Consider the following 16,239-nt stretch of genomic DNA (forward strand, 5'->3'; position numbering starts at 1 on the left):
TCATCTGTCGATGGACATCTTGGCTCTTTCCACAGTTTGGCTATTGTGGACATTGCTGCTATAAACATCGGGGTGCACGTACCCCTTTGGATCCCTAAATTTGTATCTTTGGGGTAAATACCCAGTAGTGCTCTATTTTCAACTTTTTGAGGAACCTCCATACTGTTTTCCAGAGTGGTTGCACCCTACTGAGGTATTTTTTATTTCTGGTTTTGTCAGCCAGTGAGCTCACTTAATCCTCCCAATTTAGAACCTCAAAATGCACTAATTATTAGATTATTATTATTCATAATACCAGCTATCATCTATTGAGCATTAATTATGTGCCTGTTTCCAGCTGAGTGTTTTATGTGCATTATCTTTTTGGGAAGATTAAATAAGTGTTATGATTGTCCCTGATGATTTACAAGTGAGGAAACTGAGGTTTAAACAGTAGGAACTTGCCTAAGGCTCATAGCTTTATGTAGCAAAGCTGGAACCAAAACCAGGATCTGACATGCCTACAGCCAAGACCACGCCACTAAATCACAGGTGTTACTCTTCCCATTTTATGGAGAAAGAAACTGAAGTCCACAGATACTGAGTACTGAGTCATTGTGTGGTTCTCAGAGTGTCCCCAAATGAGAAACATCAGCATCACATGGGAACTCTTCGGAAGCAACTTCTTTGGCCCCACCCCAGACATACTGAAGCCAAAGCTCTGGGGGTGGGGCCCAGCCATCACTGTTTTTAACAAGCCTTACAGGTGATGCTGATGCACACTCGAGTTTGAGTCATTGGCTCCAGGTAAAGCCTAGGACTGTCAGACTCCAAAGGCCTTGTTCTTTATGTACCAAGTTGTCTCTGATAATGGTAGAGTTACAGCACACTGGGGGTGACAAGCTAACTCCCCATTTCTCAGGGTGGAGTCACCAAGAAAGCATTGCCACTTGGAGGTACTGGGCCTTAAGATTGCTAAAACCCATTTATAGCTGTGCCCCATTTATAGGCATTCTTTCTCAGCAGTCTCTGGAGCTTTCTCTCCTTTTGTCTGAATAGCAAACAACCTAAGAGAATGGAAGAGTGGAAATTTACAAGGAAAAGCAATCATGAGTCACACAGTGAAACCAAGAGCTCAATGGAACATCATGAAGAGAAATAAAAAAAAAAATGCACAAAATTCTGTTTGCAAGGAAATTATATTTTCTGGTTGCTCCAAGATTAAATTGAATCTAGGAGAAGAATTGAATGTTACAAGCTTGCCACCTCCAGTTTTACTGAATATTTTACAGGGATTATTGAATATTTTGTAATCATCCACTTGGCTGACAGGTTAAAGGACACACTTATTTAATTCCTGGCAACCCAAAGTTGAATGGAATTATTTATTCCCTGGAAGTGCAAAATGGAAATTTAAGTGGCCTTGAAAAAGTAGACAAACTGTCTATCACAAACACCGAGTTAAACTAACACAAGTTTCAAAGAAGCGTATTAAACTCAAAAAGGGACATAATAGAAAATCAAAACTAAAAATTACCTTAGACACCATCTGATCCAAACTCCCCATCTTAAACATGAAGTATTGAGTCCCAGAGAGTTTCCTCAGGGTCACTCATTGAGTCACCAGCAAAAGAACCTGGGCTAGAATTGGGGGCTGTGACCACTCTAGTCTGTGTCCCATGGTCTCCTTTGGATGAATGAAATGTGGTCAATAATGGTTTGTCTTCTGTAGACATTTTCTGTAGACCCCCCAATCCAATTTCTGCCTAAACAGAATCTTCTCAAATTGAATTATGCTTTTCAACTCCTGGTTATGGGAACTGAGGTGTTCCTTTAAATATTCATTGAATCCCAACTGTATGCCAAGTGATGTAGGGGTTGTAAAAATAAATAAGGCATGGTCTCTGCCCTCAAGGATATTATGGTCCTCCAAGAGGAGACTTATACATGGATTAGTTTCAATATATGTGATAAGTGATAGAGAAAAGCTGTATATAGTGCCCTAGGAACACTCATCATAGGCTTAACCAGTGATTGATTCTGCCCTAGACAATACTATGTGAGAGAATGGATTTTGACTTGAGGGAGGTGGAAGAGGAAGATTGTGCCTGGTAGAGGGGACAAAGGCTTGGGAAAGGATCATGGTGGGCTCAGAAAAGGGGGCTTGGAGTACAGAGTATCCTGTGTTGAGAGCATATGGCCAGAGATATGGCTGGAACGGTAGCTGGAACCTGCCTGAGAAGAGTCTTTAATTTGTAGCCTACTTCAATTCACTTTACAGGAAGGGCAACGTATTTGGAAATTAGAGTGATCCCAGTGTTAGGCGCCTTTGCATGTTGTTGAAAGCTGGCCTCATATTCTCTTTGATTTGTATAGATTCAGCTTTCCATTGTAGATAAGTAGGAACAGCATTTTATCAGCTATGGACCTTTACTTTCATAGGGAGCTGGCCCAGCTGTTCCTTCTCAAAGAGACCTCAGTAAAGCTACAAAGCTAAATTTGCTTTGGGCAATTTATGCTAGTCCACTACATCTTGAGAAGAAAATAGATTGTTCTCTATATCTCATAGGTAGTCCTGAATTACAAGAGGGCACTTAGAAAGTGCTTGTTAAAGTAATCAGGGATAAAGAAGTGAAGTTGAAAGTGTAAATATATAGTTGCTAGGTAGCAGAATAAACCAAGCTTAGAGACCAGGTTTTTTGTTTTGTTTTCCCTCAGCTCAGTGCTACAGCCTTGATGAGTTGAAAGCATAAATAATAATTCTCCTAGCTAACATTTCATGTGTAGTTACTGGACAAAGCACTTTACATGCCTCATTTCATATTCTTAACAACTCTATGAGGCAGGTTAGGGAAACTGAGACTCAGAGAATTTAAGTAATTTACTCAAGGGCACCCAGCTACCAAGAGGTCAAATCTGGGTTTGAACCTGGGTTTATATGATAGACCTATCAGCACGTCATCTTTCTTGAAACACTTTCTTTGCTTGGCTTTTCCTTTTCTGGTATTCCTCCTTCCTCCCCAGCCATTTCTTCTCCTTCTTTGTTATCCATTCATCCTCTTTTTCCCAACTTCTAACCATTGAAGCATCCCAGATCTTAGTCCAGAATCTTCTCTTTTCTGCTCATATTCAGCCTAAGTGGGTGGTGATGACATTAAATGAGATCATGAGCACAGGAAGAGGCCAGATTTGGAGCAGAAGAGGGGGAGTTTACATCTAGTCGGGTTAGGCTGGAGGGCGCTGTTGAGTCATTGAAGGGATGTCAAGTAGGCAGCTGGATCTGTGGGCCTGGAGCTCAGCAGAGGGGTGCAGCCTAGAGATAAAAATATTTGCTACATTGTGTACATAAGGTGATTGAAGACTTTGCCATGAATAAGGAAACTGAGGCCCATTGAGATGAAACACATTGCCTTGGGTCACTTAGCAAGTTAATGGAAGAGCCAGAATGTTGAACCAGGATTTATATATTAGGAGTGCCCATAGAGAAGTAGTCACAACTGAGGGCAAAACACAGGTCTCTAAAAGGGACTGTGTGAATGTGATCCAAATGCAGAACATTCTGGTCATCCGCCTGGACTCTGAGATGGAACTCAGAGTGTGTGAAGAAGTTAATGGATTAAGCAGCCTCATGGCTATCTACTCAGCCTGGATTATGATAGAGTCTCAATATTCAAAGCAGAATTTTCTGATTCAAAGTAGAAATTCAAAGAACCTGAAGTCTGATTTATGTTAGTGGGTTGGGAGTGGATTATATATCTTGGAAAGTCGATGAAGGTCTAGTCATAGGGTTGGATCCATCACACAGTTCGAGCCAACCTAAAATTTTTGCTCACAGAGATGGGCAGCAGGTATGAAGTATAGACAGGAAGTAGAGTTTTGGAAAGGGAACATCTTTAAGTAGCATTTGAGGAAGTAGAAGAAAAGATCAGAGGGCCAAGGACAGGCAAAATCTGTCTGTCCCCATCATAATCCTCATCATTCTCTGAATGGTGCTCTATGTATTTCTGGAGGAGGGTATCATTGAGGTGCTCCTGACTCAACTGAGAGAACTACCCACACCACATCTAATACATCTGTCACCCATACCTACATCTAGAGTGTACAGATTTCAAGTGAGGCGATTCCCCCAACCAGAATACAAAGTGTTGGTGACGTTAACAAGAAAAAGGCAGTTCTTCCCTTAAAAATCCCATAGGGAAGGCAGACAACAGTGATCTGGCATGATTCCTCTGGTAGAGATATGTGTGGGAATCTGCAAGGAGAGTGGTGTCTGGTGAGGGGAAGCCATCCTGGCCCATTATCCATGTCCTTCATCTCTCTTCAAGTGATTTACTTTTCACCTCACCAACCATGCAAGTTGACTTTCTAATTGTGTGGAGGCTGGAAATGAAAATAAGGTTTCAGTTCCTTAGCACCAAAGCAAGAGGAGATGCATTCAATGTAACAATAAGGATACGTTCATCATAGATACAGTGCAGACTCATCTCAACGTGTTCCTTTCCCTTACCCTCAACAACCAGTTCTACACCACATTTTGATTATTCTAAGTCTTCCACATAGCTAGAACTCATCAAAACCCACTCCCTCCATCTTTGTCTGAGTTACCACCATCTTTTACCTCAGTAAGATCCACAGCCGCTAAATAATCATCAGATTCATCCTTGTCATTCTCTAGTCCATGTTCTTCTTAACAACTAAGCAGATGCAAATTGGAACATGCTGCCTCATCCTTCCCTGGCTTAAAACAATTCTGTAGCTTCCGATTATTCTTAAGCTACAAACCAGTCTTCATTCTGACCTTACATACAGGTCTTGCACTGTCCACCTCTCCCAAGCTCTCGCATATCACTGCCTCCTTCTCTGTGAGCTCCAGTTATATTACCTTCTCTCGGTGGTTCACCTTTTCTATACTCTTTCTACCACAGGGCCTTTGTCCATGCGATTGCTCTGTCTCGTGCAGGGTGCACAAACTACAGCCCATAGGCCACATGCAGCCCCATCTCTGTTTTGGTAAATAAAGCTTTATTGGAACACACCTCTGCTTATTTGTTTACAAACTGTCTATATATAGCTGCCTTTGTGCTATATCGGTAGAGTTTAGTGATGGCTGCAGAGACCATCTAGCCCACAAAGCCTAAATTATTTACTCTCTAGCACTTAACAGAAATGTTTTGCAAACTCCTCATCTGGCTATACCCATACTCTTTTCCTGACTGACTCCTTTAAATCTCAGCTCACAGATTTCTTCCATTCCTAACCCTTTTCTCCCCAGACCAGATTGGATTCCTTTGTTAGGTGCTTCAAAGAATTTTGTTCCCCTTTTCTTCTCAGCACTGACTTCATCTTCCAAATGTGTTTGTTTAAGGTCCTCCCCTTGTGGTGTGTGGCACAGAACTGATACCCAAAAATGCTTATTTAGTTGAATGGATAAATGAGTGGTTGGGTGTTAGACAGATGGGACTCAGACAAAGCAATCCTATATACTAAGACAGAATAAGAAGGAATATTTAGAGAGCTTGGTACAGCTGACACTATACATTATTGTCCTGTTTTCTGCAACCAGAATTGAGTATATGCAGACAAAGGAATCAAAGAATTTTTTTTTTGCCAATCAGTTGATATCCAGATCTTAGCATGTCTCCCACCCCCTGCCACCAATCCCTAGTCTGCCAACAACCAAAGGAATTTTACAAGTCCCTTTTCATGGTTCCAGCACAAGTGGGAACTGCTACTCAAAATATCCTCAAGTGGTCAACTATTGGCTGGTCTGGGAATGTGATACAATCATTCCTCCAATCCTAGGAAAAAGAAAAACAGTTGGTAGTCTTCAGACCACACACAAATAAGGGCAAAACTCAGATGGACTGCTTTCTGGCTCTGCCAGCAGAAGCAGCAAAAAAAATAAAATAAAATAGTAAATATAGGAAGCAGATGTAGCAACAGATTGTGGTTCTCCACTGCTGGATGGCCTCTCAAGTAGCCATGGGAACATCAGTTGTCTGGGAAGGTACTGGGAGACAATGGGCACCTATTAGGTGGATCCAATTTCTATGGTCATAGAGAGGTAGCTTCTTTACACCCCTTGTTCTGGGAGCTGAGCTGTTTCTTTAGTTATTGCAACTCACTTACTAAGTAAAAAGAAGGGTTTTGGACCATGTTGGTTTACTAGGTGAGAAGAAGCCAAAGTGAGTTGATAGAATATCAGTAGGAAATGGAACTAGGCTTCCCAGGCTGTATCAAGATATCAAGGAAAACATGGAGGAGTTCAATTTTAAAGGATGAGTGGTATGAGTTTGTCAAGACAGAAAGGGAGAAATGTGTCATTGTTCTTTGGTTTCTTATAACATGCCATGTGAACATTTAATGGCTTAAATCAACAATCATTGTATTTTGCTTGAAATTCTGTGGGCCAGGAGTTTAGGCAAGGCATAGCAGGGATATCTTGTGTCTGTGTGAAAATGAGGAGACAGCTGGAATGACTTTAATGGCTGGAAATGACTGGACAGTTATCTGAGGTCCATATGTCTGGGGCCTCAGTTCTTCCTTAAGTGGCATCTGCTAGGGATGGAATGCCCAAATAGTTCTTCTATTTGCACATCTGACCCCTGGGTTGAAATGACTAGAACATCTGGCACTAGCTGGTATTGCTGTCTCCCTGTGCATCTAGCTTAGGCTCCCTTCTAGCATGGCAGACTTAAGGCAATCAGACTTCTTGCATGATGGTTGATGTCCCCCAAAGTGAGTGTTCCAAGAAAGCCAGGAGGAATGCCAGTCTCTTAAAAACTAGGCATCACTTCTGCTGGCCAGAACTGGCTAACATCACTTCTGTGGCTTATCATTATTAAAGCCAGTTACCAGCCAGCCTAAGAGTAGAGAAACAGACTCCACCTCTTAATCAGGGAGATGGCATATGCCTACAGGAAGGGCAAGAATCGGTGGTAGTCATCTTGGAGATAAACCACCTCACTGTTCTAAAAGAAGAGAGTACATGTACAAGGGCACAGAGGTGTGAGAAAGTCTACTTAGCTAATATAATCAAGAATAAATAGGAATATTTTCTAGATCTCCAGTTTCTACCTTGGTTAGGTTGATAACTCTTCCATTACTAGCACATGGTCTAGCAGTGTCTCTGAAGATTTTCAAAATTTAGAAAGAGCTTTTGCTCTCTTGTGTAGCTCCTTGTAAGTGTAAATATATTCCCTAAAATACAGTGTCTAAAACACATCAGTAATGTTAACTTCTCCATAGGGCCTGAGAGAAAATGTGAAGAGTGGAGATAGAACTTAGGGTCTTTGTCCAAGGTGCTGATTGTCCTTGAAGTCAAGCCAACCCTGACCTTTTTCTCAGGAAGTCCCTTCTTTTGGACTTGTAATTAGGAGTGTTCTGAACTTTTGGAGTGTTAGTTCCATGAGGTTAAGTGGTAGGAGACTAACTTGGAAAGGTAATCAAGGACTATGTCTTAAAGAGTCTCAAAAACCTGAAAGTTGGCAATTTATTATGTTCTCAGCAAGGAGCTAACATAGATCTTAAGAAGTGGAGGGGCAGGGTTGAGTCTAATTTTGGAAAGATCACCCTAGCAACAATGAGGAGAATGTTACTGGAGTGGGAGTTAATAAGGCCAGTAAAAAGTAGGTATGGTCTCTGTGTATATCAGATTCAAGGAAAGTGACAGCACAAAATAGTGGTGCCCATGGAAATTTTATTTTACATACACATCCACACCCACACTCACACATATACATATACCTGATTACAGCATTAATAGTCACTATAACCCAACTAGTGTAACCAACTCTTTGTAATGAAGCAGGTGGTAAGAGAACAGATACTCTCTGACTTTCTATTCTTGGGACTGTTGTTAAATCCAGAAGTATTGATTAGATCTCCCTCCTTGCTCCATATTTTCTTGATCAGTCAATATTTTGACGGTTTGATGCCCTAAAATACTTAGACATGTTTGGTTTTTTAAATGAGTATCCTTATTCATCTAATATCTCATTGGGTCAGTTCAGTTTTTCCATGGTGAAAACCCCTTTCATCTTCGGGGTCTTTGATCTAGGTAGGATGAAATTCCTTTAGATCTACGGATGTGACAGAGGCTCAGAAAGTAAGAGAGTCATTCCAAACTAGCAGAGTCACTTCTGCTGCTGCTGCAGTGAAAACCTATGTGGTCCTCCACTGAGTCTTCAGCCAGCTGTGCTCTAGCAAATGCAGGCACTTGCACATCTGTCCCTGGGCTCTCTCTCATCAATAACCCTTCTTATTTTGTCCCATCACTCTCCTTTCAAATTGATCATCAGCAGAGGTTGGCCTAATAATTCAATATCATTTATTATGCTTTACTTATAAAATAATTACTTGCCTAGCCTTGTTCTGCAATTTAAAAATGCAAACTTCACCATGCCACTGCCGAGCTAAAAGCCTGACACTGGCTTCCTATTGTTCCCAGGATGAAGCTAAAATGTATCTCATGGGCTATGAGGTTCAGAATGATCTGATTCCTATCTATATCTTTGGTCTCATCTTTGGCCACTGTCCGGATTTCTCACTATAATCCAATTATATTGATTTTCTTCCTATGCTTTGAAAACACTAAGTATTTTCCAACATCATGACTTTCACAATTCTGTTCCCTCTTCCCAGAGTATTCTTGCCTTCATTCATTGTTTGGCCTCTATTTATCCTTCAGCTCTGTGATGAACTGTTAACTTTTGAGGGCTTCCCAATCACCTATCTAAACAGTGACCATTTTTTTTTCTACTAGCACTGTGTTCTAGTTCTTCTCAGCAGGTATCACAAGTAGCATATATGCAAATGTTTATTCACTGAAGAGTTTTTTGGTTCACATCTGCCTTCTTCACTAGTCTATAAGCTCCCAAGTGCAGAGACCACTCCTGTTTTTGGCTACCACTGTACCCCTGGATACTAGTATAGTACTTGGCATATAATATATGCTTGATGAGTATTTGTTGAATGAATCACTGTGTCAATTTTGTGATCAAGATGGATCACAATGATTCACTTTTAACTATTCTTAGTCGGCCAGTTGTTCTTGTGTGTTACTGGAACAACAAGAACCTTTAAGCATGGAGGTGACTAAGATTACTCAGGTTTTGATCCCATGGTGGGGATGGAGAAACCAGAGGGGAGACTATTGCACTAGTCTGAGAAAGATACATGGGGTACACTTTGCAACTCCATTTCTTGGAAGCTCTAATCTTGGTATCTTTGTCTTAATGATTAATTTAAAAGGCCTCATCACCAAATACTGGCTTCCTTGGACTCCCATCATTCAGTGCAGGCCTGGAAAACAGAAGGAGCACTCTTCAGAACTACTGTGTGGCCCCTGCTGTCTCTCCCCTCACGACCTTCTCTTTCTCTTCCAGAGGGCTTTGTGCTTCTGATATTTTTCTTTCCCCACCCCAGGCACTGCTTACCCTTCTCCAACTTTATTTCCTTATGGATCGTCCCAATGTCTGGGAAAATCAGGGAAGGATGTTCCTACTAGAGGTTCCCAAGATGCCTGATGTGTTCAAGGAAAAGCAAGGAAACCAAGGCCCTGTTCCAGCTCAAGGGTCTAGAGAACAAGGTTTTAATGATGAAAAGCCTGCATTGTTCTTTGTTGTATAGGATTTGAAAATCCAAATGAGTGGAGCCCAAGGGAAGCATGGACTTCTCTGAATCTAAATCCTTCCAGAAGGCACCATTGTAAATGAGATTAACCCAAGATGCTTCTAAAGGACAACACATACCACTATACCTATGAGGACTGAGTCCCACTGCCATGCTAGCCTTCTGAAGCTTAGAGCAAGCTTTATAACCTTCAGCTTCCTTGTCCATGATAAAACATACACATCTATAGAAATCACTCTTGAAGCCACTGCTCCCAGCTACTCTTGAAGCCACTGCTCCCAGTCTCTCCTTGGTGCTGATTCCGAACTTAGCCTAGTAAGGTCTAGCATTGAATCCTGCCTCTGCTTGCCCAATACTGGGTTGTGCTATGACTCCAGTGTGACTATACTAGACTATTCCAAGTTCTCATTTAGGCTTCTCACCCATTCTATACCCATAGTGATTTCCCTGCCCCCACCCCCTAATCTAGTACATCTATCCCATTCACACTTATTCACTTGGTACCTGCTTGGCAAGGAGCCCAGTGTAATGCTGTTAAGGATGTTAGCTGGTACAGTCATTTCTGTCATTGTTTTCTAAAAGCATGGTTGCTTTTTTGACTGACCCTAGACATGGTGAGTGTTTAGTCACCATTCCAAGCCATTTATTTAGCATGAAATTTATTAGTTAGGCCATTGTTTAGCAAATTCATCACATTGCAACTTTTACTTAGCAGAATCACTTAATTAGTGTTTTATTACTGGAACTGTCAATTATGTGGCTAATTCATTTACTTAGGGAATGAATTTTTTATCTGGGTAAAGCAATTCAAAGTGCACTGTTAACTCTTTAATGATTAAAGATTGTTGTCAGTGGCAATTCATGTTGTAAGGAAAATTAAACCATTTGTTTCTCTTGAAGTATCGGATGGTGGGAAAATCTTTGGAAGAGTGTAGAGAGGGTAGTTTAGAACCTTGCAAGAATTAAAGAACCTTCATTAACTGAGAGACTCAGAACACTTGGCAAAGCTGAGTAAAATTAGCTGGAGAGTTTTCACTGGACTCCTTGAAAGAAATTATTATACTCCTATACATATATATTGCTGTAATGTCTATAAATCCCCTTTCATTTACATTATTTTGGGGGCTTTCACTCATTGTGGAGTGACACTGGAGTTTATGGTTGGCAGCCTCTGTGATAGCCCCAGTGATTTTTGCCTCCTGTTACACATTCATGCAAAAATCCCTTCGCTTGAATGCACACTGGGTCTAGTGACTGGCTTGTAATGATAGAATATGACAAAGTGTTAGGATATAACTTTCAATATTAGGTTATAAAAAGACTGTGGCTTCGATTTGGGTGCTTTCTCTCACTCTTGCATTAACCTGCTCTTCGGGAAGCCAGCTGCCATGTTGGGCGTTGTGCTCGGAAGAGATCCACTGGGCAAGGAACTGAGGGAGGTCTCCCTCGAACAGCCTGCAGAGACCTGAGGCCCTTACTCCAATATCCCATGAGAAAATCAGTCTTCCAACAATCACATGAGTGAACTTGGAATTGGATTCCTCCCCATTGAGTCTTCAGATGCAACCATAGTCACAGCGGACAGCTTGAACGCCACCTCATGAAAGACCTTGAGCCAGAAGTACCTGTTAAAGCTGCACTCAGGTTTCTGATCCACAGAAACTGTGAGGTAGCAGATGTTTGTTATTTTAAGTTGCTAAGTTTGGGGGTCACTTCTCATGTAGCAGTAGATGACTACTACATGGCTTGACATGTTCGATGTTATGATAATTTACCAAAAGCCTTTGGTTAATAAATAATACAGCCAGCATTTAACCCCAGTTCTTCTGATGCATTACTATAGACCAAAAAAAAAAAAGAAAGAAAGAAAGAAAATGAATTACAGTGAAAACTTCTCATTGCAACTTTCAGGGGTCCTTAAAGCTTTACCATCCTATTCAGAGGCTGCTTTTCTAAAACAGTGATTCCCTTGTGACCCATATACCTTCATTACCATTAGAATATGCCACTGGGATTCTGGAGAAGCTGGCTTGTGGAATTGCTCTTCTTTACCATCTTTCCATCAGGAATTGAGTCAAAATTTCCTTTCTGGCCCCAAGTCATTGCCCTGTTCCCCCATCATATGGTTATAACAGTAGTTCCCGAACATGACTGGCCCAAATTAAAGCTCCTGAATTCTTAGGTCCAGAGTGTGAAGTAAGAGATCTCTATTTCATATGCTCCCCGAGTGACTCTTGTACAGCACCAGGATTGGGATCCACTATATTAAACAAAGTAGATTGCCATTTCAGGGATCAACTTCAGTAATTCAGCAGCTGAGGGCTGCTAGGCTAAACTGTGATGTGCTTTATTAGTTCACAACACTGCTTATGCATTGCTTGGTTCACACATTTGGTACACACTGCTTTTTTAGCTCTTATGAGAGAACTGTTGGATATCTGTTCTTTCAGAGCGAAGGCCATCAGCTCTGGTTGCTTGAAATTTTTTGTTTGGTAGGTTTTGAACAGTACTAAGCTATAGTACCTCATTCATTCAGTAAGAGCAGAAAGGATAGTGTTTGCCTTTCTTTTTTCTTGTAAAGGTTTATTTATTTTAGAGAGAAAAAGAGAGTGCACTTGCTGTCTCTGAGTGGGGGGTGGGGAGCAGAGAGAGAGAATCTCAAGCAGATTCCATGCTGAGTGAGGAGCCCAACATGGGGCTTGATCCCAGGATCCTGAGATTATGACCAGAGCTGAAATCAAGAGTTGGCTGCCCAACTGACTGAGCCACCCAAGAGCCCCTGCTTTTCTTATGAGCAACTCTAGGCTGTTAATACATAAATTGTATTTAACTGGAAATTCCCTTAGAGAGATCTTCTAATCCATTGCTATTCAAAGTACAGGTCCATGGCCCAGCAGTATCAGTATCACCTGGGAGCTCATTACAAATGCAGACTCTCAGGCCAGAGTACAGGCCCTCTGAATCAGAATCTACATTTTAAACTATCTCCAGATAATGTGCATTAAATTTTGAGAAGCAATGGTCTAATCCAACTCCCTGATTTTAAAGTTAAGATCCAGGGGTGCCTGGGTGGCTCAGTCGTTAGGCATCTGCCTTCAGCTCAGGTCATGATCCCAGGGTCCTGAGATCCAGCCCCCGCATCGGGCTCCCTGCTCAGCGGGAAGCCTGCTTCTCCCTCTCCCGCTCCCCCTGCTTGTGTTCCCTCTCTCGCTGTGTCTCTCCCTGTCAAATAAATAAAATCTTTTTTAAAAAAATAAAGTTAAGATTCACAAAGGCGGGGCACCTGGATAGCTCAGTCAGTTAAACTTCTGACTCTTGGTTTCAGCTCGGGTCATGATCTCAGGATCCTGGGATTGAGCCTCATGTTGGTTCCATGCCCAGCACAGAGTCTGCCTGAGATTCTCTCCTTCTCACTCTCTCTCCCCCTCTTCCCTTTCCCCTGCGTGCACGCACACTCACTCTCACTCTCTCTCTCAATGAATGAATGAATGAATGCATGAATGAATTCTTTTAAAAAAAAGATCCACAAAGGTGAAAGTAATTGTGCAAGACAATTTAGTGGCAAAACCAGGATGAAAACTCAGGTCTTGTAACACCAAAACTGTGCTATTCCCATTCTGTTAATGCGCTGTTGTCTTAGTGGTTTATTATATCCACAAACTGCTTAAGTATCCAGGGGCATAGTTTGAAATGGAGAAAGCAGACTGCTGTCCACCCAGTACAACGGTAAATTCATTTCAAACAGCTGTTGCACATTTAAATTTTCTCCCAGACAAGTTTAGTCATTTCATTTTCTCTTTCTTACACATCAGTGAAAGACAAAGTCACCTGTCAGCCTGAAGATTGTAAAACCTGTCAAAATTGAGTTTTTCTAGTTTAGCTAAGTATTACTCTGCAACTATTTTGCATACCTTTGTCTTATTATGATTTTGATGAATGAGAAAGAGAAAATAAGACAAGCCATGTTTTCAGTGTCGGGCATTATTTAAGGTTTTTTCTTCCCATCACACATCTTCCTGTGAGGTTGGGGGTCTTGGAGTGTATTGATGCATACCCAACACAAAATGCTGGGCTGGCGATTTTTAGTATGAGCACAACCATGGAGACAATGAGAAACTCCAGATCATGTCCCGCCCAACCTGGAGTTCTAGAGAAGCTGACAATCTTCAGTATGAGAGAAATACATTGGATCTGGGTATAACTAAAATCACCAGAAGCCTATCTGGGGAAGAAATGCATTTGGGATAAATGTGACTTCTTGCTCCCTACACCCATCAAGGCTGATGAAACTGAGGCAGGAAATGAAGATCTTGCTACTCTGACCATAGACGTAAAAAGGCATGAGAGATGAACCTTGAAAACAGGCATCTTGTCTATCAGCAAAATAGAAGATGGATTTTAGGAAGGCAGGTATACTTACTAAACAAATATTTACTGAGCAACCACTAGATCTTAGAGATGCAGTGGTAAACAACAGAGATATGGCACCTGCCTTCATGAAGCTTACAGTCTAGAGAAGGATTCTAGACATTAAATAATTTCACTATTATTCGATCTATTAATCACTATTAATTATTGTAATTCATGGAGATGACATCTGTGTTCAGGAAGATACATTGTAATTCATGAAGGTGATATTGTTAGGATCTAACATGATACTCTCAGATAGGGAGAGGGGCAGACAGAAATGTTTTCTTTGATATCTTCAAAGAAAGATTTTTTTTCTTTTTTTTTTTTAGTAAACACCCATCTGCTACTCATCACCTAAATATTACTGTTAACATTTTACCACACTTACTTTATCACCTATTTCCCATTGATCCATCCCTCAATCCATCTTGAATTTTTATGCATTACAAAGGAAATTTCAGACATTAGTACACCTCCCTTTCCCGAATACTACACTGTGCATATCAATAATGCAGGCTCCATGTTCTATTGTTTTTTAGGTAAAATTTGCATATAAAGAAATACACATATCCTAAGCTTTCGAGTCCATGAGTTCAACAATTCCATATACTTGTGCAGCCCAAACCCCTAATAATATAAAGGCAGGCTAGGAAGACCTCTCATGCCCATTCCCAGTCAAACCCTGCCCCCACTCCACCCAGTAGGTGACCACAGTCCTGATATTTTTCCCTACCATGATCAGTTTGTCTGTTCTAGAAGAGGAAGTGGTTTTTGAGCTGAGCTCTGAATGATGAAAGGAGTCCTCTTGGCCTTGGAAGGTTCAAGAAGATTAACCATTCCAGGAGAATAACACATCATGTACAGGTTCTCAGGTGGACAAGAACTTGCCTGGCTACAGCCTGGCAAGCACAGGGTAGAGGGACATAGATGAGGCAGGTGAGAGAGGTGGAAACTAGATCAGTCAGAACCTTGAAGCCATGCTAATGATCAGGAATGTAGGTGAAGGGCAGTGGGCAGCCAGTAAATGGTTTCAGCAGGGAGGTGATATGCTCAGCTTTGGACTTCTGAAAAATTATCATGCCTCACTGTAGAGAACAGAACATGGAGAAACAGGAGGGGATTCGGGGAGATGTGAAGACACTGTTTCAGATGTTATGGAGAAAGAGAGGGGTAGCATATATGAGGGCCCTGGCCATGTCCATCCCTTCTTCTGTTGTGCTGACCTCAGATGCATTGCACTTCTAACAATTATAAATCACAACGTTTGGTTTTCCTTTCCTATCTTCATTTTTCAGTGAAATCAGCCAGAAAGCTTTTATGGAAACTGTGGTTCAGAGAGGTTAAGTAACTTGCCCAAAGTCACACAGCCAGTAAGTGACGATGTCAGGGTCCTCACTCAGGTGTATTTATGTCAAAGTCTATATAATTTTCATTACTTTTCATTACTCTTCAAAGAATAATGGGAGTTTTTCAACCTTTCTAATTAGAATCATTCTTCCCTCATTATATCTGATTCCTCAACCACTCCAGAATTTTCAAGGTGGAAGGCTGCCGCAGTTGCTAGCAATCCCAACCAACTGAGGTCTACTCTGAGGATAAGTTCATCATCTGTAGCCCAGATTTTCCTTTAAGTGACGGTTTTGGGATGGGGGCAGGTGATCCAACATGGCTCTACCAATACTCAGTTTTATTTATTTTTATCTACGCTGGTTGTCACTCTTCCAAACACGGAAATGACCTGCAGGAGCCACCTGACAGTTCTTGTGCTTGCAGCTCAATCCCTCTAGGTATAACTTACATCCTTCCTCATACAATCTCAGTTTTTCTCTCTGCTCAAACTCCTCTCCAGAGCCATCCCAATGCCAGCCCTTTTCATGTTGGCAAGAATATCAAAACTATGCAATTCACTTTTCTTTATTATTTCTACTTGAAGTAACTGACCAAACATGTTCTTTGAAGTTATTTTGAATATTATTCTATTTACATTAACATGCAGAACCATATACAGAACATCTTGCTGATAATATATTTTCTTAACTTTGTGAATTTTTTATAAAAAGGTTATGTTAATCACCGTACATCATTAGTTTTTGATGTAGTGTTCCATGATTCATTGTTTGTGCATAACACCCAGTGCTCCGTGCAGAACATGCCCTCGTTAATACCAATCACCAGGCTAACCCATCCTCCCACCCCCCTCCCCTCTAGAACCCTCAG

General features: G+C 41.3%; 1 protein-coding gene across 1 annotated transcript in view; it reads left to right on the plus strand.

Moving 5' to 3' along the window:
* PTPRT (protein tyrosine phosphatase receptor type T) overlaps positions 1 to 16,239 on the plus strand; it is a 337,632-nt gene that overhangs the window by 236,420 nt on the left and 84,973 nt on the right. The window lies entirely within an intron of this gene.

Source organism: Leptonychotes weddellii, chromosome 10 (genome assembly GCF_054177405.1).
Source record: "Leptonychotes weddellii isolate Sample4059 chromosome 10, ASM5417740v2, whole genome shotgun sequence".
In the NCBI taxonomy this organism is placed as follows: domain Eukaryota; kingdom Metazoa; phylum Chordata; class Mammalia; order Carnivora; family Phocidae; genus Leptonychotes; species Leptonychotes weddellii.